This window comes from Tachypleus tridentatus, chromosome 11 (genome assembly GCF_004210375.1).
Source record: "Tachypleus tridentatus isolate NWPU-2018 chromosome 11, ASM421037v1, whole genome shotgun sequence".
Taxonomy (NCBI): domain Eukaryota; kingdom Metazoa; phylum Arthropoda; class Merostomata; order Xiphosura; family Limulidae; genus Tachypleus; species Tachypleus tridentatus.
The window spans coordinates 73159912-73187181 of NC_134835.1; the positions used below are offsets into that span (position 1 = coordinate 73159912).

General features: G+C 34.8%; 1 protein-coding gene across 3 annotated transcripts in view; it reads right to left on the bottom strand.

The window, feature by feature from the left end:
* Positions 1 to 26797, bottom strand: part of LOC143232455 (synaptotagmin-7-like) — a 92803-nt gene extending 66006 nt beyond the window's left edge. For all 3 annotated transcript variants that reach the window (XM_076467931.1, XM_076467934.1, XM_076467929.1), the window contains exons 1-2: positions 26669 to 26797; positions 10196 to 10435 (exon numbers count right to left, since the gene is read on the bottom strand). The gene's annotated coding sequence lies outside the window, so the exon portion shown is untranslated. The remainder of the gene's footprint in view (positions 1 to 10195; positions 10436 to 26668) is intronic.
* Between the last annotated feature and the right edge of the window lie 473 nt (positions 26798 to 27270).

The following is a 27270-nucleotide window of genomic DNA, read 5'->3' on the forward strand; positions in this document are numbered from 1 at the left end:
TTGGTTAGTTGAATACTTGTTCAGATTGTGTGTCGCCTTACGAATCTTAACATAATCATTATTTTGGTTAGCTGAATACTTTTTTAGACTGTGTGTCGCCTTACGAATCTTAAGATAATTATTATTTAGCTTATCACTCGTGAAAACCTCGCTGACAACACGTGTCGTCTCATTTAAAAGATGTCTCAGATATATTAGAGAAACATAAGTGCAAAAATATGAGTTTATCAGAAAATTCAATTATATTTATTTATATATGGTTGCCAAGCGCTCAACTATTTCTATAAAGAAAGTTATTCAAAACATCTTCTTACATCGTTCTTACCAGAAATCAATTTCAAAGCCAGCATCTGTTTTATCATCATATTAATCTTTGTTCCATTTATTTTTTTAAATTTCAAAATAACTGCTATGAACAAAAGAAGGAAATGAAAAATGGAAATAAGATGAATATTGTTCTTACATCTATCTATATTTATGCATACACCAGAAGTAAAAGCCTTCAGACAGACACAACAAAAGTATTCCAGAGTACTATATAGGTTAATCGATAATATTTTAAGAATTCGGAAAATCGAAGTTGAACATCTCAAAAATGTTCATAATTTCCTAAACACATTTTACACTTCAGTTAAGTCGACCCTATGCTGAAACAAAGAAAAAAAAAGTTGTTTTCTTGTATGTTCCTTTAACAATCGTTGATTAATAAATTTGAGGTTTATGAATTAAACGGGCCTGGCATGACCTAGCACGTTAAGGCGTGCGCTTTGTAATCTGAGGGTCGCGGGTTCGCGCCCGAGTCGCGCCAAACATGTTCGCCCTCCTAGCCGTGGGGGCGTTATAATGTGACGGACAATCCCACTTTTCGTTGGTAAAAGAGTAGCCCAAGAGTTGGCGGTGGGTGGTGATGACTAACTGCCTTCCCTCAAGTCTTACACTGCTAAATTAGGGACGGCTAGCACAGATAGCCCTCGAGTAGCTTTGTGCGAAATTCCAAAAAACAAACATGAATTAAACTACATAAAGATATAATTTTGCACTTTACTCCAAATTATTACGGCCATTTTTTAAGTTCAAAACAATCACATTACCTTATTCATGAATTATAATTTCATACCATATTTTCTTCGTTACATTTAATAAAACTCGGTGATACTTTGTAACGAATTTCTGGACTCAAAACAGATTTGATGTACGTACCATATACCATTTGTACATATTTCTATTGTATACTTAGACCTATAAATCCAACATTTTTCCACTGAGACTAAATGATAAACGTTATATAATAAACCTCAGCTTGGCAGAGCTACTTCAGTGTTAGAAAATATATTTGAAGGAACATAAATGGAGGAGGGGGGGGCAAGCTCACGCTCCTCGTGCCCATTCGATAATGTGCTATAAGAATAATTTCTGTTTTGTTTCACCACCATGACGCCCTCACTACTATTAATACTAGAATTTTAAAATAAACCAAATCCCACATTCAATAAACCATCTACATTATAATTCAATGACATAATTTAATCACATTAAAACGATTTCGATGAGAAATAAGTTCTCTCCTAATGTCATTTATAAAATTATTAATAAATATTTGAACAAGCAACATATACCTCCACAACAAATTCCTTTGAAATAAAAAAAAATTAATAGAACACTTAGGAGGATATATTCACAAGTTCGGACAGTGTTTATACGTAAAATGTCCAATTTCTTTAGCACAGACGATAAAAATACCAAAATTGCCGAATTTTAAGACTGTGGTTTGGTTTGAATTTCGCGCAAAACTACACGAGGCCTATCTGCATTAACCGTCCCTAATTTAGCAGTGTAAAACTAGAAGGAAGGCAACTGGTCATCACCACTCACCACGAACTCTTGACCTACTCTTTTAACAACAAATAGTGGGATTGATCGTCACGGTATAACACCTCCACGGCTGAAAAGGCGAGCATGTTTGGTGTGACGGGGATTTAAACCCGTGACCCTCGGATTACGAGTCGAGTGCCTTAACCAACTGGCCACACACAGAAGAGCTCGCTTACGCAAACACTACATGCAACATTCTAACTTCCAACGACAACAACAAAATAGTTATATTACTTAATTTTTAGCCACGTCAAAGTCACCATAATATTTTTTCCTTTATTTCTCTATAGTAGTCCTAAATTAGTAGTATACTTTTCAGTCTTAGTTAAAGTTAATTCTATCTTTAGTCGACACTCTTTTGTTAAAATTTAAAATATTAGATTTTCATGTAAGAATTATAAAAAAAATCCGACAAACTTTAAAAAGATAATTTTTAGTTTTTACGATATATCACCATTATGCTGATGATGCGTGACTTACAAATGTATAGTGTCTGGTAGAACATAATAATTTGTTAATCATTTTAACAAATCTCTAGTTACTGCATGTGTAAATTTCCCAGTAAGAAGAATATAACATAGCATTTTAACAGCAGTTTAATACAGCTGTGGACAAGGTTTTTCAGCTTAATACCAGCATTAAGCTGTTTCTCTGGGTTTATAGTACAAATTATCTGTAGGATCGCTATTTATAACATCTATGAAGGCGAAGCATCATCTGTCGGTTTTCAAGTTATCATTTAACATCGCATTAAAACTGTTGTTATCTTTGGTCAACTCTGCCTCTCTTTATTATATTTAAACTAAATAAGGTTTTGTACCATCAGTTATGGTTTGTGTTTTACTGGAACGTACCTAAAGAAGTTGTAAAGCGAAACGCTGTGTGTCAAATTAAAGAAAAATAACACATTTGGTGTTATCAAGTCGATTAATAAAGTGCTGTCACATATAACATTACATTAAATCGATTACATAATTGATGTGTAGTGGTTCAGATAAAACTTATTTACTGACGAATCAAAACGTAAATATTGTTTTCACTTGTTCTATTATTGGGCAATTTTCTGTTGTTTTTTTTGTTCCATGCACATAACAATAACTAATTTATTTATTTATTCAATAATGTTTGCTTCAAGCTAGGATCACTTTTAGACCTTGCTGCACAAACAACGTTTAACTAAAAGTTCCAACACTAGTGGTACATCTATCTCACGAAAGAATTTCCTCACTAATCATTCGATATTAAACACACTATTTAGCTTATTAACTCAGTCACAGACCTGAATAACTGAATAGTATGCTGTTTGCGATTGAACCGACGCACGTATTAACTGACAGATTCACTGAACGACTGATTAATTCACTGATTCTAGCTTTCATATTGTACTCTTATTTCTAGGAAATGTCTAGATTCTACAGATGTTTTAACTTTCAAGGATAGTTCCTATATAAACACCTAAGTTAAAATATAAAAAATATAACGTACAGTAATATGCTTAAAATACTACTTTTTTACTTCCTACAACCATCCCTGAACTGGAAATGCTAAAACAATAACACGTTTCGAAACCGGTAATGGCCACATCTCATATAGTTCGTTGTGTAAATTGTTGCTTAAAACAAACAAGCAAACAAAGCAAATTATTGTTTACAATAGGCTCCACTCGGAAATTCAAAAATCCTCCTCGGATCCAGAATGAACATTGGTGTTTATATAGTGTTACAAGGATTCTCGTCCTTAATGTTCCCATGATATTTGGTGCAATTCCAATTACATTTTACAGAGTTATTAGCCCAAAACCACATCTCCTTATTAAACACTATGCTTCAAATTAATCCAGAATTTGGATTCGGATGTGAATAAGAAACAGTTTTCTGGAGGACCGTTCAATAGTGACTACCCATCTTGTGTAAAATTTTCGTGTACATTGATCTAACAGTTTTTGAGATACGCGCACAGAAACACATACAGTCAAAACACACTGACCCCTTACATGATACAGATTTCAATAACAAAACTCAATCTGATTAGTGCTATACAGTCTTACTGCAATTTTATAACCATAAGCTTCAAACATATTGTTGGTGTGAACGTGTTTATAATCACTTTGAGAGAAACTTATACACTTGATAGGTGAACTGAAGAAAAAGTGTCATTGGCCACTCACTATTCAGTAAAAATGTATCTCAAGACGGTTAAAAGATGTTCCAAATTGCATAGCTGTAGTTCTTTAGTTATTTAATTATTACATTTTAAAATAGCGAAGAGAATTTCAGGTCAACAAATACAATTATAAAAATACTGAATGTAAAATCCGAAAGGGTAAACGTCTGACAATAGACAAAAGTAAATACACAGAAAAACACTGAAGAGTCCAGCGAAAAAAAATGTCTTGTCATAATATTCTTAGATCTGGGTGACATAAATACAGCTAATATATACTCTTCAAAAAAAAGAAACGCAAAAGGGATATTTTTTATTTTTTGGGGAGAAATATATGTAATAGCGTTACAAGCTTAGAGTATGTGATGTTACACGTGTTAAGGCACTGATTGTCAGACCAAAATGACAATAAAAGTTGTGCACTTTGAAAACGGAGGAAAACAACGGATATTTCGCCAAAACGCATTCGTGTCCAATAAATTTGTTTGAGAGATCTGCATGTTCTGCAAGTGCAACATGTGCAAAATCCCTATAAATGGCAACAACGCCATTGGTCGCTTGGAAGCAGGCAAATCTCGATCAGATGTTGCCAGAACTGTGAATGTCCACCCAAGCACCATCACAAGGCTATGGAATCGTCACCAACAACATGGATCAACTCGTGACCGTCCACGATCTGGCAGACCTCGTGTGACCACGCCCGCACAAGATCGCTACATCCGGTTACGTCATCTTCGGGATAGAACCACCACTGCGACGTCTACTGCCTCAACCATACCAGGGCTGCGTAGGATTTCCGATCAGACCGTACGCAACCGTCTACGAGATTCATAGGCCCCATGTGCAACCCATCATGGTGAACGTCAACGACGTTTTTCAACATGACAACGCCCGTCCTCACACATCCCGACTCACTACTGTCTTCTTGAGACACCACAACATCAACGTTCTTCCCTGGCCCTCCAAATCACCAGATTTAAACCCCATCGAACATCTTTGGGACGAGTTGGACCGACGTCTGCGACGGCGACAACCTCAACTGCTGCTTGCAGCAGCTTTGCAGGCTGAGTGGACAGCCATTCCACAGGATGTGATTCGTCATCTCATGGCTTCCATGGGCAAGAGATGCCAAGCAGTTATTGATGATCACGGGGACATACTCGTTATTGACGTTGAGTGACGTTAAACTTCAACTAGTGAGCGTGGACTTCGCCTTTGCAGACTTTGGATGTTCAGCAGTGAATGTGCAAAGTTTCACACATGTCATACAGAACTACTTGGAATAAACTTGTTAACAATTTGTCTCAAATTTTGCATTTTGCGTTTCTTTTTTTGAAGAGTATATTTAACAGCCAAATTGTTCTTTTCTCAAAATCCCTGTGTTCAGAACATACAGACAAAAAATAACGCTAAAAGATACTGCACAGTCTTGAAAGAAGTAACTTCTGAGTATTATTTTTAATTACAAGACATTCTTTAGTCTTGAAAGAAGAAACTTTTGAGTATCATTTTCCAACTACAAGACTTGGTTCATAGTTTTGATGAAAGAAGAAACCTCTGAGTATTATTTCTAATTTCAACACTTTTTCAGTTCACTTGACCGCTATAACACAACATCTGTGAACAACAAATACAAATACGCCAAGAAAAACAACGAAATAGATAAATTAACAAAGAAAAGTGTCATGTTACGTGGATACGCTAATTGTGGGTCATAAATAACTGATAATTATCTACTTTTGCGCAAGAATATGTCTACTTTTGTATATTCTAACCCACAATCATACGATTGCATCATGTTATAGATGACATAATAAACCTATATTATGCACATTGAAGAAGACAACTAGTTCGTTTGTTTGTTTTTTTTATTTCGCGCAAAGCTACTCGAGGATTATCTGCGCTAGCCGTCCCTAATTTAGCAGTGTAAAACTAGAAGGAAGACAGCTAGTCATCACCACCCACCGCCAACTTTGTTACTATGTCTCCATCTGCGTGTTTATAAGCATTAAATAAAACTCCAAGTAATCATAATTACCCAGAGTTTTAAATCATGTTCGATGGATAACACATACCGTATTTAAAAGAACATTCTGAAGACATCGAGGTCAAGAAGACTTGGATAACTTCTGTTTTTGTTTATCCTAATTATCATTCCCTCATTTGTACGTTTTGAAAAGAGCTCAAATCACACACAATGGTTGTATTCAAGATAAAGAGATTCATCAGAGGAATGTATATAATTAGTGATATATAAAAATTTTAGAAAAATAAAGATTACAGTGATGAATTACTGACCTATAAAATAAAAAAACATTATTCAACTTTTTATGTAGATGATAAATTAGACTGAATCAGACGCACGTAGTAGTGTTAAGTGTTAAATTTTTATGTACACACTGTACTGTCATTTTATGATTGACGTCCAAATTATTTTCTTCCAGACATTTGTATATTGTACAAGAATCGTGAGATATTTAAACGAAAAGCAAACAGCAAGTTTTCAGATTTTGAAATTTTTAACAGTCTTACAAAAATTTTACTTGATTAATCCGAAGTAAACAAAACTGTTGATTAAAATATTGGTTTACAGGTTTCACCCAACACCATTGCGTGTTATCGCCATTGATAATGTTTTAACATGACATATATTTCATGTTACGGAATAATTATTTATATTCACTTTTAACTCCAGCACCTGAATTTTTTTTCCACATGCAGTTTCAATATTTTTCTTATCATACATAACATTTTGATATGCAATCATAAAATATTTTATCAGATGCTTTTGTTTGTTTTCTCCTTGTTGTTAAACACAAACATATATAATGAGCTATCTGTACTCTGTCCAATACAGTTATCGAAACCTGATTTTAACTTATTAGCCCTCAGTATTGCCGTTAAGCCATTGAAGGGTGTAAAGAAGTAATTGAATTTATGAACACTATTCCTTAACCCGTTATCCACGTTATAACCGAGGATGCATAACGACATGATATGTATTTGAACGTATGCATTGTGTTGTACAATCTATGCCGTATACTAGCCCTCTTTATGTATATGCACAGAAGTATTTGTTTTAACCACAGATGTAATGCCTCCCAGAGTAATCCCCAAGTATTCTAGTAGTTATATATTGTAAAGATCACAAGACAATATTCAACTTATACCGCCTATTTTCAGCAGGATAATGTTATTCCATAGAACTTTTGAGATAAATCTTTCTGTAACTGTTTAACACAGATAACCTTAACATTAAGAATATCAGGATCAACCGTCCTGTCACTTGCAAAAGAGGTTTACCGCCCTATTATCCCAGAAAAAGCAAAACAATAACTGTCATACAAGCTCCAACGTTCATTGCAAATACATTTGAATACTGGATAATTGTAAAGCTTGCGTTATATTAAGATGACTAAATTACGGTACTGAGGGAAGTAGGTTTGTTTGTTTGTAACAAAGCATATAGTGAGCTATATTTCCTGTACCTACCACAGGAACCAAAACCCGACATTTAGCGCTGTAAGTCCACGATAATACAATAAAAGTAGTCTCATAAATGTTGTGTAAGTTACATTTTAATGTTACTAAAGGAAGAATGACTATTACACCACAAAACAAAGGAGTGTACTGCAAGATCATAAACAACCTATTTCACTGGAGTGTACTGCAAGATCATAAACAACCTATTTCACTGGAGTGTACTGCAAGATCATAAACAACCTATTTCACTGGAGTGTACTGCAAGATCATAAACAACCTATTTCACTGGAGTGTAGTGCAAGATCATAAACAACCTGTTTCACTGGAGTGTAATGCAAGATCATAAACAACCTGTTTCACTGGCTTTGATATGTAGCAAAAGTTATAACATTGTAACAAAGATAACAGAAATAGATATTCCACACAAGATATAAAAAGCAGTGAAGAAATTAATGCATTAAATATTATTACTTTTAGTAAATAAATGTAATTTAAGAACACTAGATTCCTTAAGGCATTAGGAGAAGAGTTACCAAGTTGGACCAAAGATCTCTGATAGACCACGAGACGCTTAGAAAAATATTCTTTGCCAAATAATTCTGTCACCTCAGGAGTAGCTGCACTGAAAAAGTATATCTCTAAATCAACAAAATTGAATGATTGTAGTTAGAAAAAAGTATAAACCAGTGAATTAAATGAAAGTAAGTTACTTTTTAGTGGATTTGTCTCCCGCTGGGACAGTGGTCAGTTTACGAACCTACAACGCTAAACTACGTAGTTTGGTTCTCCACTGTGGGCACAGCAGAATCCTTATGTGGCTCTAAACAAACTAACAAAATATTTCATGAATTTGTTTTGTAGTGGTATTCAGACATAATGTTTAAAGTTGTGACGAGACTTGTACTAGGAGAGGTTGGGAACCCATACATCAAGATATATTTCCCATTCTTATATAATTATTGTATTGTACAATCCTGTTTTTGTATTTTTGTATATCAGTATAAGTTTTAGTTTTCTATATATATATATATATATATTTGTGTGAGTGCATTTCCGCTTATAATGTTATAAATATTTTCACCCTTTCATTTACTGAAGCAACAGATAAAAACAAAAGCCCCTCTCATTGTTCAAACTTGGTGTTGAAACGCTTAGCAAGCTTAACTGTTGGTTTAAGTTTCAAATGTTTCAAATTATCTCTAATATGCTTTCTTTTCAAATTTATGTGAATATTAAAACTTGTTTTAATAATATGTACGTATTTTATTTCATTTCAACAAAAAAAATTGTTATATATCAACAGAGGCTGGTGTCTCTAAGCAACGAGAGTCTAGATCGACAGTCAATAATACCCCACTGCTGAAGGCCACCTACACTAAAAAGTATTCTATTATTAAAAGTTGCGGCTTAAACAACGAGATATATATATACATATGTATTTTTCAGGGTTTTTTTATTTTTCACAAAAGGTGAAATTGAAAAGAGAATCTGTAATTTATACATATATGTCTTTATTAAATAGTTTAACTGCTGTATGATATCGAATAATGAATTAGGTTCAATGTCACAGCATTATTCACACACCTAAATTAATTAAGGTCACTCTATGGTGAATTAAAGAGGATTCAACAACTCCATAAATATTAAACGACAAAAGTTGGTCAAAGCGATAGAAGCCTATAGGCCTAACATTTGTGTTAATCGTGGACAAATTAAGAAGAATTTGAGGGGAAACAAAACACTTGCAATTGATGTAGTTTCTATTACTTCCACAGATGAACCATTTAAACACAATATTTATAACCATGCTGCCGGAAAAAACTGCACTGCAAAGACCGAATGGTGTAAGTTTAGCCAGATGTTACGTATACTTAGCTGCCAAACAAACGAGTTGAAGCTCAAATGGGGATCTCAAACCGTACAAGTGAGATAACCTTGGTAATCACAATTATAGTAACCATGCATACTCGGTATCTGGAGTGAACGTATTTCAAGTGTATAATTATATGACGGTAAAAATCTGAGCACTTTCTTTTCCAATTGTTTTCTCTAATTCCTTCCTAGTTTCACTAGCGCGTTAATTTAGAGACCTATATAGTTGATCTCACTAAAACTGGAAGTTCTCGTTACTGAGGTCAACTATATAGGTCTCTAAATTAACGCGCTTCCAAAAGCCACTTTTGGAAATTAATAAATCTCATTTTTTCGACATACACTTGACTTTGCAAAATTCAATATTCGTTAGACAGCCGTAATTAAATATAACAATTTTTTTAAAGAAATAGATAATTTAAAATTTTATAACGTGTATGTACATACTTTATAAAGTATATCTATGTGTGTGTGTCTATATATATGGATGCACACACACACGGTCAGCACCTGCAAGCTATGGTTTGTTACGTATTATAAAAGCCAAAACCAAAGTAATATTTATGTGATCATTGGATAAAATTCGAGTGGAAACTAAAACCATTAAAAACTAAGTGTTTTGGTATGTATTTTATAAAATTTGTTAAAAAATAAAATATGAAGAATAAAGGGCATCTATTTACCAATCAATAATTTAAATGGTACAAAAATCATAAAGTGTGTATTAACAGAAACACAATAACCCCATAACGTTGAATATCCAGTGGCATCATATTCTACAGAAGTAAAAAGGGCTTGGTACGACCTGGTGATTAGGACGTTCTACTTCTTGTGTGTGGGTCGAGGGATCGATTATGATCGCCACGTTGCTCGCCTTTTCATCAATTAGGACAATGTAGTGTGATGGTCAATCTCATTATTCACTGGAAAAGAGTAGCCAAAGAGTTGGCGATGGATGGTGTTGACTAGTTGCCTTTCTTCTAGTCTCTCACTTCAAAACTAGGGACTGCTAGTTCAGATAGTCCTCGGACAGTCTTGCACGAAACTATAAGAACAAACACAAGTCAATCTTCACAAATATTAAATGTGTATATTCAACTTACAAATTTGTGTTTACTAACTTAGGTCAATATTATTTGCTACAAAATACCACTTTTATATCCAATTCGATAAACGAGGTCATATTGATTTTGGAAGAAACATTTACAGAAGGATGGACATCATAGGTATTTTGCAACCCAGTTGTGTGAACGTTGACTAATGATGCAATGCTCTAACAGAGGGGTCACCAAACTACGGCCCTCGAGGTCATTTTGTCTGGCCTGCCAGCAGCTAGCCAAAAAGTGACATTTCATCAAATGTCCGACTGTCATAACAAAATAAATCACACCGATGGTCGCTTTAAGCTGGCAAACACAAGACGTTATGATAAAAAGAAACAAGGCTGTCACGCGCATTTTTAACCAATAGGAAAATTCTTCTTTCGTCCTTGCTGCCAGCTTATTCATATCAAGGCACAAATTTATGAAAGCATTAGGATTTCGAAAACAAGTACAGACTTAACCCTCGTCCTATCGACTCGTCTTGTAAATTCTGCGGCCTAGGGTTACCGCTTCAGCAAGCTCATTTCTCTTAGTAGTCGGGTTATGCGCTTTTCGTAACTCGTTCTTAGATAAGTGTCGTGGCAAACGTACGCTTCAATATATTTTGTTTGTGCGTTCTTGGACCAATACAATACTTTTCTCAATGCGTTCTGTGTTTTTCATTTTCAGATCCTGTTTTTTTCACCCATCGTTATGGCTGCTTTTAAAAGAAGAAAAGTGGACTCTGACTGTTGTGCTTTCAATGAAGAATGGGGAGAAAAGTACTTCTTTGTGGAAACAAAAAACCAGAAAGCTACTTGTGTGATATGCATCGAAAGTGTTGCTGTTTTGAAAGAGTACAATCTTCGGCATCACTATGAAACAAAACATCTATCAACATATTTGAAATTTTCAGGAAAGTTCCGTTCTAAGAAATTTGAATCCATGAAACGGGTTTTGAATCTCAAAAGAATCTCTTCAAGAGAAAGTTTGCTGAAAATGAATCTGTCACTCTTACAAGTTACAAAATAGTGCATAGGATGGCAGAGTGAGGAAAACCTTTCACTGACGGCAACTACATCAAAGAGTGTATGATGGAAGCAGCAAATGAGCTGTGTCCTAAAAAAAGCCAATTTCTTTGAAAGTATCAGCCTTTCAGCAACTTCAGTTGTACGGAGAGCAGAAGAACTTGGAGAGAACATCGCATTACAGATACGCCAAAAAGCTAGAAAGTTCCTATGGCACTGGATGAGTCTACTGATCTCTCGAGTACGTCACAACTTCTCGTGTTCATTCGTGAAGTTAATTTGGACTTTCAGATCACGGAAGAGTTGATATCAGTTTGCAGCATGCACGGATGAATAACTGGAGAAGACATTTTCATGGAAGTGCATAAAACTTTGCGAGACTATAACCTTCAGTGGAATCAGCTTAGAGGTGTAACAGTTGATGGAGGAAGGGTCTGGTGGAGCTGATCAGGAAACAGTTGGAAGATCTTCAACTCCCAAGCGCTCTATTCATACACTGCATCATACATCAGCAAGCACTCTGTAGAAAAGACTTAGATATTTTTTGCGTATTGAAACCAGTTATTTTTGCAGTAAACTTCATTCGGGGTCATGCACTTAATCATCACCAGTTCAAGGCGTTTCTTGAAGAAATTGATTCGGATTTCTGTGACTTGCCTTATCACACGGCGGTGAGGTGACTCAGCTGCGGTAAAGTCTTGTCTCGTTTTTATAAGCTGAGAAGAGAAATAGATATATTTCTTATCGCGAAATGTAGAGCCGATCCACTTCTGTCGAATCCAACATGGTTGTCAAAGTTGTCATTTTTTGGTTGACATCACATCCCACATGAATGAATTGAACTTGAAACTTCAGGGGAAGAATAGCCTTGTCTGTGATCTCTATAGAATCATTAAAGGATTTCGGAGAAAGCTGTCATTGTTTAAAGCACATTTGGAAGGAGGAAACCTCTCTCATTTTCAGTGTTTCAATGAGTTTCATGCTGGAATCACAGAAGATGTCAACCTGGAGTTTCAAAAAAAGATTATTGGTGATTTAAATAAGCATTTTTAGAGAGATTTTTGGATCTCGACAGAATCGAAAGTGACATTCTCCTTTTTCAGAATCATTTTGATTGTGTCATTGATGGCGTGCCAGTGGAACTTCAGCTGGAGGTCATCGATTTGCAAGGAAATGACTTGTTGAAAGTAAAACACAGAGAGGGGCAACTTATTGAATTTTACAGCTGCATACCTGAAGATGATTTTCCAAAGCTGAAGCAGTTCGCATCTGGTATGGCATCAGTGTTTGGAACAACTTATGTCTGTGAACAAGCATTTTCAAAAATGAAGTATGTGAAGTCGGTACATCGATCAAGGTTGACTGATGAACATTTGAAAGCAATTCTAATGATTGGATGCAGCAATTCAAAACCGAACATTGAAGATATTTTAAAAGCCAAACGCCAATTTTATAAATCTCACTAACTATTTTGCGGCTTAATGAAATTCAGATATGTACTCACTATGTGCGATGTGACAATTGTTTTTTGCTAATGTCACCTTCTTTGATAACCTTTTGGTAAATAAAAACGTTGGTTGTATTTCTGTTTGTTTTTTTATTATATGTGTGTATTGCATGCTACTCCCACATGGCTAATGTGGCATCCTAAACTTAGTGTTAAATCGTTTACAGAGAGCTTTCGTTTCAGCTTATGAGTATTGAACATAATGATCATGCGGTCCGCGCTTCTCATTCCCCAAGTAATCTGGCCCCATGGCCTGGCATGGCCAAGCGCGTAAGGCGTGCGACTCGTAGTCCGAGAGTCGCGGGTTCGCGCCCGCATTGCGCTAAACATGCTCGCTCTTTCACCCGTGGGGGCGTTATAATGTTTCGATCAATCCCACTATTCGTTGGTAAAAGAGTAGCCCAAGAGTTGGCGGTGGATGGTGATGACTAGCTGCCTTCCCTCTAGTCTTACACTGCTAAATTAGGGACGGCTAGCACAGATAGCCCTCGAGTAGCTTTGTGCGAAATTCCAAAACAAACAAATAAACAAATCTGGCCCCCTGCGAAAAATGTTTGGTGACCCCTGCTCTAACACAAATTGAGACTCGTAATAATAATAATAATGCCCCCAGATTGGTAAACAATAAGTTTACGGATTTCAAGATCTAAAATCATGGATTAGATTTCTTGCAGTAAGCAAAGGAAAGATAGTCCATTATATTCGCATAAAAAAGCAAAAACAACAAGAAAAATGGTGAAGTGGATAAATCTTCACCTTATTTGTACTTACACTAGGTTTAAGCCCCCCAGAGGCACAGCGATATGTCTGTGGATGTACAATACCAAAAACTGTTTTTCGATGCTCATGGTGAGCAAAGCACAGATAGCCTATTGTGTATCTTTGTGCTTAATTAAAAAACAACAACAACAGAAGGTTCATAGTGTTTCAGACGCTAGTTCCCTCTATCTTATCAAATTTAGAAGTAACAAAATGTTTCCAGTTTATTTCTATTCCTATCAATAACTTCTGATAAAGCAAATTCTAAGTAAATCAAAACGAAATGTTATTTCGTAAATAATACAGCTAATTTAAGTTACCATTTTATATAGGTGTAGACAATGTGGGAACAGGAAATCTCTAACAGCTCTCTGTAGTGGGTGTCCATTGTAACTATATTCGCCCTCTTTTAGCTTAATGTCCTGCATTTTTCAGTGTATTGTTAAAAATGAGTTAAAAAGCAGCTTATTGTCAGGAACTACTATTCTAACTATTAAGTCTCATAATACTTTATGCATATACATATTTATATATTTGTACTCGAGGTTTCAGAGTTTAAATTTAGTTTGGCATTCGAAGCGAAAACTCTGATAACAAAACATGTAGTGTTATTTCTTGTGCTTTTCTCCCAGGCGGCTAGTTTTCAAGTTTTCAAGTTTATTTTGATTATCATTATGTTTTGTTTGAATTCACTTTCCTATCAGGTTTGATAATTTCGTTCTAGGTGTTCATATGTAAACAGGTGATACACGTTTGTTCAGTAACACGTTTTCTTGTACATTTTACATCATCTCCTTTCTCATCGCACATCTTTCACACCCTCTCTTGCCAACACAGCCCTCCAGTGGCACAGCACACATCTAGAATCCTGGTTTCGATATCCGTGGTGGGCATAGCACAGATAGCCCATTGTGCAGCTTTGTTTAATTCCAAACAATCAATCAATCAACCAAGCTCTAGCCAACAAAATCCTTGATCCTCTCATTGTTAGAGGAATTCTAACTATGTACAAGCTCGTTGTTATCTAATTTAAATATTGAATTCATACATACGACTAGTTTTATATAACAAAGAAATCAAAGATATTAAAACAGAAAATAATAACAGTTCTTATAATCTTTAAACAGATTAACTAACTTTTTTCTGTGAGTGTGTTAATCCTAGTATCGCGAATGGCATAAAGAATCTGACAGTTACATATAAAAATGGCATAACAATTGAAAGATCACAATAAAATTGTAAAACGTGAAGAATATTCAATTAATTCTCTGAAGTCTGAAGAAACCGATCGCTGACGAAAGAAACCATTAATGGTACATCAACACTCTTCCTTCTTCAGTTAATAGTGTGCCTCTACCTTGGAATAACCCTTCTTTTCGAATAAAATAATATGAAATTCTAAATATTGTAGAATCTTGGAGATTAAACTAATAATTTCAACAAGAGCACACTGACTTTGAGAATATTATATTTCAACTTTCAGAAATCCAAAGAGTCTAGAAGGAGAATATATTTAGACTTTCAGTGGACTATAACTGCTTGAAGTGTTGTGACGTACAACATCTTTGGAATATATATACTAAAAGTATTTTCATCAGAGAGATGTAGTTCATCGCAGATTGAGTGGTAATATACCTTACATCACTAAAACCACCAATAAAACGAAACACTACAAGAATGTACAATAAATATGTAAGTTATAAAAAGAATCATGAATTATTCTTACAATTTTCAATGCTATTAAACTAATTATGAGAAAAGTTTAAGAGTAACCTTCATGTAGAGGGCCTACCTTCAGTGGAAAAACATAATTGCTTGACTTTAGAAAATAAAATAAAATCCAAATAATATTTGAAGCTATTTAGTCATTTCCTATCATAAGCAACACCTCCTGCCGGCCAGACAACCTATCTTCTCTTTAGAACACGTTCCGTTTGAAATGGTAATTATAAAATCAGCTTCAGAACGTCTAATTTATATGTATATGCATCATCAAATAGAGCATCAAATACAACAGACAGATCAGTTTAGATACTTGTGCACCTTATTCATATCCGCATTTGTATTTAATTTTAACAGCGTAGTGTATGAAGAACAACTTTAACCTTTCTTCTTAAGTGTCTCACTCTTCTTGACGCGATCTTATGCAAACGTTAAGTTCATATTGCTTGCGATAATTAATACAAGTTGAAGTATAGAAAGTGAAGAGAGCCATTTGTTCAAAGACTTTAGTTTGTGAAGTTTCAACAAGTTATTCCATATTTCAGTGCAAATAGCCGTAGTTACTGTCTGTATTTCCTGGAACCTTTATGTATTACTGCTCGTCTAGACTAAGTGGCTCCATTCTAATATTGCTAGTGCGTGTTTCATAAATATGTTTATTGAAATTCTGATTATCGAATTAAGTCGCGAGCTTAACGATTCCAAAAATGATGACGTAAGATCATCAGAATCTGAAAGACCAAATAAACACCCCAGAAGAAGTTCAACGTAGCTCAGAACACCACAAAAAAGATGTCTTCGAAATGAATTTAAAATACCTGATGTAGGTTTTCGTGGTAACTGAAAGATGCTAAAAACCATTGCGTTTTCTTTTACTTCTTCTTGCTGCATCCATCTCCAATGTTATGTTAATTTTAATGTATATAGCGTTGAAAACATATAATTTTTAAGTTCAATAAAAACGCCAAATGTTTTTTGTTCAGTCTTGAGGATGTCAACATTCAATTCTTCATTACTTGAGAGCTAATTCCTAGTATCAAACCTGCAGCTAAAAACGTAGAGTACATTTTACATTTTTCGACGAACTTACAGCATATTTAATTATATTATACTAAGATTTTTATCACAACATAGAAAAATATGCATTCGGTTGTTTTGTATTAAAAACAATTTCGTGTGAACTAGAACAATCAACATGAAGTACAATCTAATTTGTGAACATAATCATGTTTGTACTGTAACTAAACTATATCTCAATGTAATAACATAACACATTAATTGCAGTTCTACAACTAACCTGTACGTCATTGTAACAATTGAATGTGTTGTAATAAAAATATCGTACATGTAAGAATTTTTTTCCTTATTAAAATATGAATTCAGTGAAGAAAAGATTAAAACCTAAATACAATGACGATAGTTCTGTTACTAAACAATACTTTATTGCAAAAATGTAACATAGTATAGCAAAGAAAAGACACTAACATTATTATTTGGTATTGTTACTAAATTGTTTTGGTTTGTTTGGTTTTGAATTTCAAGCAAAGGTACACGAGGACTATCTGCGCTATCCGTCCCTAATTTAGCAGAGTAAAACTAGAGTGAAGGCAGCTAGTTATCACCACCTACTGCCAACTCTTGGACTACTCTTTTACCAACAAAAAGTGGGATTGACTGAAACATTGTAACGTCCCTACAGCTGAAAAGGCGAGCATGTTTGGTGTGACAAGGATTCGAACCTGCGACCCTCAGAGTCGGGCCTACTAAATTGTATAGTACTGTTCTCTTCACACTTCCACATTAATAATTACTACTGAATTGTAGAAATTTTTATTGCAGAATAAACAGCAACTATCCATCGTTCCCCATGTTTACTTCTCAGTTCACAAGTATGCATGTCAGTAGAATAACTAAACCATATGTAATTGTAATAAAGTAATGTAGTGTAACGAGTGCATACACTGACAATTGTTTGTTTGTTTGTTTTTAATTTTGCGCAAAGCTACTTGAGGGCTATCTGCGTTAGCCGTCCCTAATTTTCCAGCATAAGACTAGAGGGAAGGCAGCTAGCCATCACCACCAACCCTTGGGCTACTCTTTTTACCAACGAATAGTGGGATTGACCGTCACTTTATAACGTCCCCATGGCTTGAAGGGCGAGCATGTTTGGTGCGATCGGGATTCGAACCCGCGACCCTCAGATTACGCCTTAACACACTTGGCTATGCCGGGCCTACACTGATGAAAACACTGTGGTTCAGCCGATTTCATTTCAAGAAATAAGTAATGCCTGAAGTAAATTGTGTTTATAGAAAATTATTTACAAAGCAATAATGTTGAAAGTTGGCGTAAGTAATTTAGAGAGGCATTTTTACACGTTTTTTTTTTCTTTACTGAAACTAAGTAGCGCATTATAAACTAACCAATATTGCACCCAAGTAACTGTTAAATGTCCCAGAGTAAAGTAAAAGGACATCAATTCTAATAGCAGCTACTTACCATCTAGAACTGTAACTTCATTCAAAATTCGCATACATACAATTACCTAAGTCTGTATTAACAGAAGGAACATTCTACATTGTAACATTTAGAAGTTACCGATAATTACAAAATGTTCCTCAATATTTGGTGGCTTAGTAGCAAGTCTGAAGGGTATAACGCAAAAACTTGGATTCGATACCGGTGGTAGACAGAAATAAAGATAGTCCATTGTCCATAAGTAATTATAATTTAACTTTGTAACACACATTTCCAAGAAAGTAGGGAATAAATTATTCGAACGAATTGATACGTACACTTAAGCCACACCATGACAAAATCGAACGGATCGTCGTCAACATTTATTGATTTTGCTAGGCAAACTGTCTTATTATATGGCCTTGTGCTTCGTAGTGTAACGGAACTTTTGGATTCATGTAAGAAAATATTTTACAAGTACTAAATATTTCCTTTACAATGTTAGAAGAAACAGTTTCGTTATCACTTACAAGACACCGCCCGTATGTTTCCGTCCTCATTTTATGAACATCCGTAAAAAGAGCCCCCGAAAAGTATCTACAAAATTTAACATTTAACATTTTAATCATGCAAATTTAGTGTACTTAAATGTGTAACACATAACACTTTTGTGTTCACAAATTTAACTCTTTCTTGTTTTCAAACAAAACCTTAAATTAAGTGTTGTTCTTCTGAGCATTTTGTCATCCTTAAAATGGAGATGTATTTTTTAAATTAAAATCAACACTGGAAGATATCTAACTCGTTTATCATGTAACGCATTATGGTACAAATAAATTATTTCGTGCAATATTATGAGATAATCAGCATATCCTCCTATTAAATGAATTTATTTTGTGAAAATAATTCCTCCATTTGATGCCATCTGGAAATTTCATATATATTATAGCTTACGCTTGTACAAGGTAACTATCTGAAGAGTCTTCAGGCCGTTTCAGATGGTTTACCTAATCAGTACAGTTTTAGTTTTGTTTCAGATTATCTAGAGAACTTATTCATTCACCTTCATATAAAAAAAAAAACATTAATTAGTTACACATGGTTAACATATGATATCATTTGAATGGCTTAAGTTTCGGATACAAACCACCAACACCAACAGATTAAACCAAGTTATCTTTGATACCCTGATATATTTGTATATTCTAATTTGAAATGTTCTGAATGTCTATATCATGGCTTTCCCTACTAATGAATTTGTCCTTTCAATTCCTGAACTATCTATGGAGATCCATATGAGCAAAATCTTTTTTTTAACATGTTTTCCCAAATTATTCATACACAAAATTATTTGTAAATCTATGACGTTTTTGATTAAATGTTCTCTGATAACCTGTGAAACGCGACAAAAATTTTAACAAAAAAATTCACAGTTGATCCCGCTAATGACTTCTGGGGTTCTCTGTGTGCTGTGTTTACAAAACTAGTGATTGCAAACCGTTTATTTATTCAGCTATTTACACTCATTGTCACAACAGGTAAAAATATAAAAATACTAAATATATGGACTTCGTTACCGAATGTTTGGGGATTAGATAACACTTTTCTAGTTTTACCCAGCGTTGATGGTGGTGCTACCACAGGGTGTATTGATACGACTAGTAGGGTAGTGGGTGCAGTGTAATTTAGTGTAGTGCTTCTACATTCTCGCTTTCAGCTGCCTCCGCTAGCTATCCTACAGGTGAAAAGGGGAGAGCACTGTGTAAGTCTCCCCTGCTAGTGCAGAGTCTCTCCTGCATCAGGACTCTTGTTGTGCCTCTTCGTGGTAACACACAATAACTAGGCACCTCAAGGCCCCGGGCTAGACTAAAAGGGATCTCGGAGCATTTTGAGCCATAGAGGTGCGATGTGTATGGCCCATCGGTGTTTGGACACGCCCTGACATCCACCATTCAAGACCCAACTATGGGTTCAATAGTTCTGCTGCCTTGCGGATTTGGAATTTTATCTAAAAGCTAAGGGGACTGGCCATGACAGAAAGGAAGAGGAGTTACTGTCCTCGAGGCGGATGAGAAGTCTTCTAGACGATCAACGGCTCAACTTGAGTCTTGGAGAGGACACTCCAGCTGCTGATGCTGCTACCAGCAGACACAAGACGCTAGGTGGCAGTCACCGGTTTTATGGGTATCCATATTAGGGTGGCATAGTCTGTCTGAGACTGGATGGACACTGTGTGTTCAGCCTCCTCTCACCTATTAACCCGGCGCGCCCGGGACCTGTGGACTGGTTACGGTCCGTTTTCACACAGGTGGTGAGTACTAGCAAAAACGTCTGCCGAAAGTGTAAAGAAATGGCCTGGTATGGCCTAGCGTGTAAGGCGTGCGACTCGTAATCCGAGGGTCGCGGGTTCGCGCCAAACATGCTCGCCCTCCCAGCCGTGGGGGCGTTATAATGTGACGCTCAATCCCACTATTCGTTGGTAAAAGAGTAGCCCAAGAGTTAGCGGTGGGTGGTGATGACTAGCTGCCTTCCCTCTAGTCTTACACTGCTAAATTAGGGACGGCTAGCACAGATAGCCCTCGAGTAGCTTTGTGCAAAATTCAAAACAAACAAAGATTTAGCTATGACTTGTGTTTAAAACAGATTTTTATTATTTCTTTCAACAAATATTCCAATTGATAGTTTCCTATTTCTACTTAAAGTAATCATTAGATTTGAAAATAATGTTCATGGTAATTTCACAGGTCATATTCGCAACAGAATTATTAAATGTTGTTTACCAGGTAACATTATTTAATTACTAGTAACTAATCATGACTGTTCCGTCTGCTATATTTTAACAATGGAAATACTGTTGTAAAGGAAAGTTACCAATATCAAAACAGTTATAAAGAGGGTTGAATACAATATATTACAACTAGTTAATTCCTATACTTTCAATAATTATCTACAAGTTTCGAGAACAGGTGAGACTTGCGCAATACACTGTCAAAAATTTAAGTTACAGGCAAAAAAGGAAACTTTTACAGAAACAAGTTTAGGCACTACAACAAACGTAAAACTGTTACACTATGAATTGAAGAATAGTTAGGTATTATGGTTACAGATTGGTTAATTATTAGCATAAGGACATTATAATTACCCTTACCCAAGGGCAAGAATACTGTTTTTAGTCTTATTTCTGGTTGACTTTGGTGTAAAGATGGAGTATCCCTAAAGAACTACTTTGTTAACTTTTAGTAAACATGAAAGAAAGATGGAGAATGTCTTAAGAAGTACTTTATTAACTTTTAATGAACATGAAACATAGATGGAGTATCCTTAAAGAACTACTTGAATAACTTTTAATGAACATAAAACAAAGGTGAAGTATCCATAAGGAACTAGTTAATTAAATTTCAGTGAATATGAAAGCAAGGTCATTGTCATACTGGAGATCAACCACACAACTCCAAATAACTTTGATGTAAAAGTTAAGCTTTCTCCAAATACTAGTTTGGTTACTTTTTGGTGAAAGTAGTTCAAAGGACAAAGTCACACCACAAAGAAGGCCACCAACCTTATTTATAATGAAAGCCAAAGTAGATTTTGAAAATCGATTAAAACTTGAGGGTAAAAAAAAGCAAATCGAGAAAGAAAAGGAACCTTGACATCAAGTCCAAGATATTTGTGGGTAATGAATTGTTTGGTGTATATTTTTGGTTTGTTACTGCAAAAGTAAAACACATTGCACAACGGTGCATCCATTCTAGTTTTAACTGTAAACATAACAAAATTACAGGAATCAACTAAAGAAATGTTAGCGAGATAGCATTATGCAGTTATCTTAGTTTGTAACGTTCTATTATCAATCATTATCGTGTTTAGTAATCTATCCGTCACACATACTACGTTCAATAGACTGCCTAGTTTCCAAGTAAGGTGTGACGTTGTGTTACCAATACGATCACACACACACACACACACACCACATTTGAAAGACTGCCTAGTTTTCAAGGAGGGTTATGGCAATCTGGTATCAACCGTCATCATATTTAGTAAACTGTAAGTCTTTTTGTTTACTAAGTATTTACTAGATAATACTTACTAACTAGATTTTGTTCAACGCTTCGGTTGCTAATTTTTCACAGTCTTCAGAAAAGCTCTGAGAAGGGCTATTTCTGGGATGGGATAAGCTAGGATTTGATTCTGATAGAGAATTGGCTATAGTGTATCCATTTGTCTGACTCGAATCATCCCTTTATTTGAAAGCTTTCAATTGGTGTCCGGTTTTGCTGATTTCTAAACTAGGTTGAATGAGTGTGTTACCAAATAAGTGTTACAAGGCTTCCTTTATCTATTTCATTCTCGTGTATGGTTCTTTTTTGATTATTTCGATTTATCGTATAGTCATCTTCTCGCTCTCGCATGATGGAATTTTGCAGCTAGATTGGTATTAAAGAGTTTTGTATGTTTATTATGTACCTACACGACTAATCAAATATTATAGATACATATAATCACGTACTAAGTAAATTCGCATAAAGAAACTAAATTCACTCATCATTTCTAAAATAATAGTCATCCTAACACTGCAGATACATTTAAGTTTGTTAGTAAGTACAACGCTACACCTTGAGCTATAAACTTTAGTAAATGACTGCTTGCAAATCCCAGAGAAAATGGATTAAGCTTGTTTCTTTGTTTTAGCAGAACCACATTAGGCTCTCGGTTATATCAACCTAGAGGGACTCGAATCCCGGAATTCAGCGTTGCATGTCTGTAAAGTTACCGCTAACCCAGCGGTAGACATGAATTAGGTTAAGGATGAAACTTTGCCATAATACATTACAAAATACCCTCTCTAAATACAGTTATTACCAGAGAAGACACTTTTTAGTTTGTCAGTAAAAGGAAAACAAGATTTTAATATCAAACTAATGTTAGGAGTTTACACAAAGAAAAAACTTCCTTCGGAGTATTAAGGAAAAGTTACACCACAGAAGTTTTTATGCAAACAAAGGCAGTGCCTTTGTAATGAGGAATACTCAAGAATCCACCAGACTAGTTGAAGCTAACTTCATAACGATCAGCTCTTACATATCCAGCCTATACAATAACTTATCATACTCTGACACAATCTGTCAACAGATTGAAAATGATAGAATTTTCAAGAAACGAACCCGATTGTTATTCTCCAAGGCAATATAACTTATAACCTTTTCCATCAACACATAAGTTCCGATTTGAAGGTAAGTACTAACATCAATACGAAGGCCTAACAAATGGTACACACGTCTCGCCCGTACTTAGTTATCTTAACGTTAAATATTTTGAGCATAACGCCCTCACAAGAGTCACTTGAAGTCCTAGGATTTGGCTCAGATATGTGGACGATACATTCATAGCATGGTCACTCATTACATATAAAACTCAAAGATTAATATACCACCATAAATGATAACATCTCACGATACAATTCGCAATGGAAACAAAATATGACAGACTTCAAGTTCTAGATTTCCAGGTTACCAACACACTTCACTCATATACCACATGCATTTATAGGAAATCCACAGATCCGGGTAAACGTCAAGACTATACAAAACAAATCGCTTTAAGACATTCCTAGTTTCATAGCCTGCCTATTTTCCAGATTAAACAAGTTTTGTAAAAAAACTGAAGATGTTAAAAAGAATTAAAAACATATGACTACAAATAGTTGAGGATCAAAAACATATGACTCAAGTAGTTGAGGATCAAAAACATATGACTACAAGTAGTTGAGGGTTAAAACATATGACTACAAGTAGTTGAGGATCAAAAACATGTGACTACAAGCAGTTGAGGATCAAAAACATGTGGCTACAAGCAGTTGAGGATTAAAACATATGACTACATGTAGTTGAGAGATAAAACATATGACTACAAGTAGTTGAGGACCAAAAACATATAACTACAAGTATTTGAGGATCAAAAACATATGACTACAAGTAGTTGAGGGTTAAAACATATGACTACAAGTAGTTGAGGATCAAAAACATGTGACTACAAGCAGTTGAGGATCAAAAACATGTGGCTACAAGCAGTTGAGGATTAAAACATATGACTACATGTAGTTAAGGTTTAAAACTAATGACTACAAGTATTTGAGGATCAAAAAATATGACTACAAGCAGTTGAGGAATCAAAAACATATGACTACAAGTAGTTGAGGATCAAAAACATATGACTATAAGTAGTTGAGGCAATCGAATATCAGTTGTCACAGTTACTAGAGTATATGAAAAAATACATTATCATAATAAAATAGTTACTTATCAGTGATCGTACAGACGGAATATTAACGATAATAAAATCCCTGCAGCTGTACCTCACCCAGGACACCCGGAAAGTTTCATGATGAAGAAAGCAAAGAAAGTGAGTCCCAATAACAAATAGGAAGAATATTACAGATATATACAATCCTAATCCCCTGTGTCAAATGCCTCTCTCTGGACACGTGTAGAACATAAAATTAAAACAGTATTCAGTAGTCACAACACAATCACAGCTAATAAACACCAAACCACCAAAAACTCAATGAAGAACAAAAATATCATTTACGTCACCTCAAGAAGACCTTAGATCAAATCTCATCTCCACGGTAATAACCTTTCTTAGTATCTCTCCCCACTCTACCCCCTAAGATAGCATCAGATTAGCAGTCAAAATGTTCCATACAGTGGGGCTGAGCTATCTGTGCTGTGCTTTCCGAAACTATTAAAACATGAATTTTAGCCTTATAAACCCTCCGCCTTATCGCTATACTACCGAGGAGGCAGCAGGCGAAATATAAAACAAAAACTAGTCAGTAATTTCAAACTAATAATTAAAATATTAATAATAAATAGTTAGTTATAGGTTTTTACTACTATCCAGAACAACGACTCGAGAAAACAATTACTTAATAAGACTTTGTTAACCAAACAGCATTACAGACTAAACAACTGTTAGCTTAATTAAATTAAAAGCACAAACTAACGAACAGCTATCATAACGATATTGTAGTTACTAATGGCATTACAGTTATGTAAGAAACTTATTGATGTGACAAAACTAGTTACGAAAAGAAAATTATGTGATTGTAATGAAACAAAAGTTACAGCTTGAGAAATTATGTTGATGATAAACCAAAGTATAGTCCGAAGTTTGCATATATAATCCTGTAAAAAAAAATGTCAAAATTGAAGTTAATCTGTCTAATAAACCAGATAACCGGTTAATTTACGATTAAACATTTATACTTAGAAACCTTTGAATGAAGAAATAGAAAATCACAAAAGAATGGATCATGATCCAAATTTAGACCATTATCAAGTAATAGTCCTTATTTTAACTTGATAAACTGATAAGCTATACTTTTATTAAAACAAATTATAAGATTATTACATACTGGTAAAATATCAGCTACTGTTTTAGCCATGATTTTATAATATCGTTTAAATACCTACTTTCTATAAGTGCGCAGACCGTATTCAACAAATAAACCTTAGTTCAAAAGTTAAAGTTTGGCAATATTTAACAGAAATATTATTAATAATCGTGCATAAATAAGTTTTGCTAAACGCCTTGCTTACAGTCTATTTTCTGATGATATTGTATAAAGCGTTAATGAGAGAGAAATAATAATCAAACTTTCCAATATAAATCAACCAGTGTGACACACCCACACATATATGTATATGAGCAGGTTGACAGTAATACTAACTTGCCCCACACTATTTTAACACCTTATTCTAAGCTAACCCTGTCCTCAACAAGCATTACAAATATAGATAGTATCAGCGATTCTTTAAGCTACTGATGTTTGTTGGTTTTTTTTAATTTCGCGCAAAGCTACTCGAGGGCTATCTGCGCTAGCCGTCCCTAATTTAGCAGTGTAAGACTAAAGGGAAGGCAGCTAGTCATCACCATACACCGCCAACTCTTGGGCTATTCTTTTACCAACGAATAGTGGGATTAACCGTCACATTATAACGCCCCCACGGTTGAAAGGGCGAACATGTTTGGTGCAACGGGGATTCGAATCCGCGATCCTCACATTACGAATCGAACGACTTAACTCACCTGGCCATGAATAGGATTATAATCTTTAAGATTATAGCGTAACCTTAGGAAGCTAGGATATTAATACATTATAAAATGTAAGGTGCTAAAACGTATTTTTGATATATTTTTGTATTTCTTATAAAGACAGTCATTATTTTCTTTGTTATCTCGTGAATCATCTAGAACGTTTAAAACAAATAAATGAAACACAAAAGAGCATAATGAAAAGATCTACGATAATACGATATTTATTTTAGGCTTAGATTACAGTCTTCTACTAGGTTACATTACACAGTATAGCATTCTTACAGTTACAGTGTACCCTTCTTTATTGGATGAAATAAAGGGGAAACAAAGGACTTCATGGATATTGAGCAGTGAGTGCTCTATAAAACTTGTTGCTTGTTCAGACTTTTTTACCAATAACCTTCAAGTCATAAGCCTGGCATTACTCTAAATTTTCTTTAACCAAGTGTTCAGTAGTACACACTAATAACATATATATATATTTCGTTTCTTGGCGTTTCTTTCGCGACATCAGAAACTAAATGTGAACTTACTGTGTTGAATATTTGCGAAATAAAATTATTTTCTCTTACAATACTTAGCTATGTTCTTTACAGATCAAATTTACATATTCTTCAAGAACTCACCAGTACTGAAGATTTCTGGAGTCTTGTAGCAAATCCTGGATAAAGTATAATCTTGTCTTTACCTCACATTACTTTTGCTACGTAGGAAAGACAACATTCTCCAAGGCTAAGTTCCTGTACTCTACTGGATCGAAGTCATGACACAATAAACACTTTCAGCCATACTCAACAGTTCCAATGTGTTTAAACCTTAGAACGCCCTCTTCAGTCAAAAAAATATGGGGAAATTAAAATATCTACAATGTGTTTCGTATAACCCCAGACTTATTATAATGACAAAATTGCTATAATCATAATCAGAATATTTTAAGTCTTTCAAGAATAAGCTTTACGGAGAAGACGTGCTAATTTTAGTATCTATGTTCAGGTACTTTAATTTTTGCGTGATATCCACAAAGCTGAAGATTATTATATGTGTAATTCGAATTGTCACTCTGTCTTCTGTGTGTATCGACAATTGCAGACGTCAGTATTTGTTTTTAACTTTTTTTACATTAGAATCAGAGAATGGCAATTTATAAATCATTTCGACACTCTTTGTGATTTTAAACTATCCAGTTTATCTTTACGGCAACGTCGCCAGTCTCGTGCAGAAATAGATC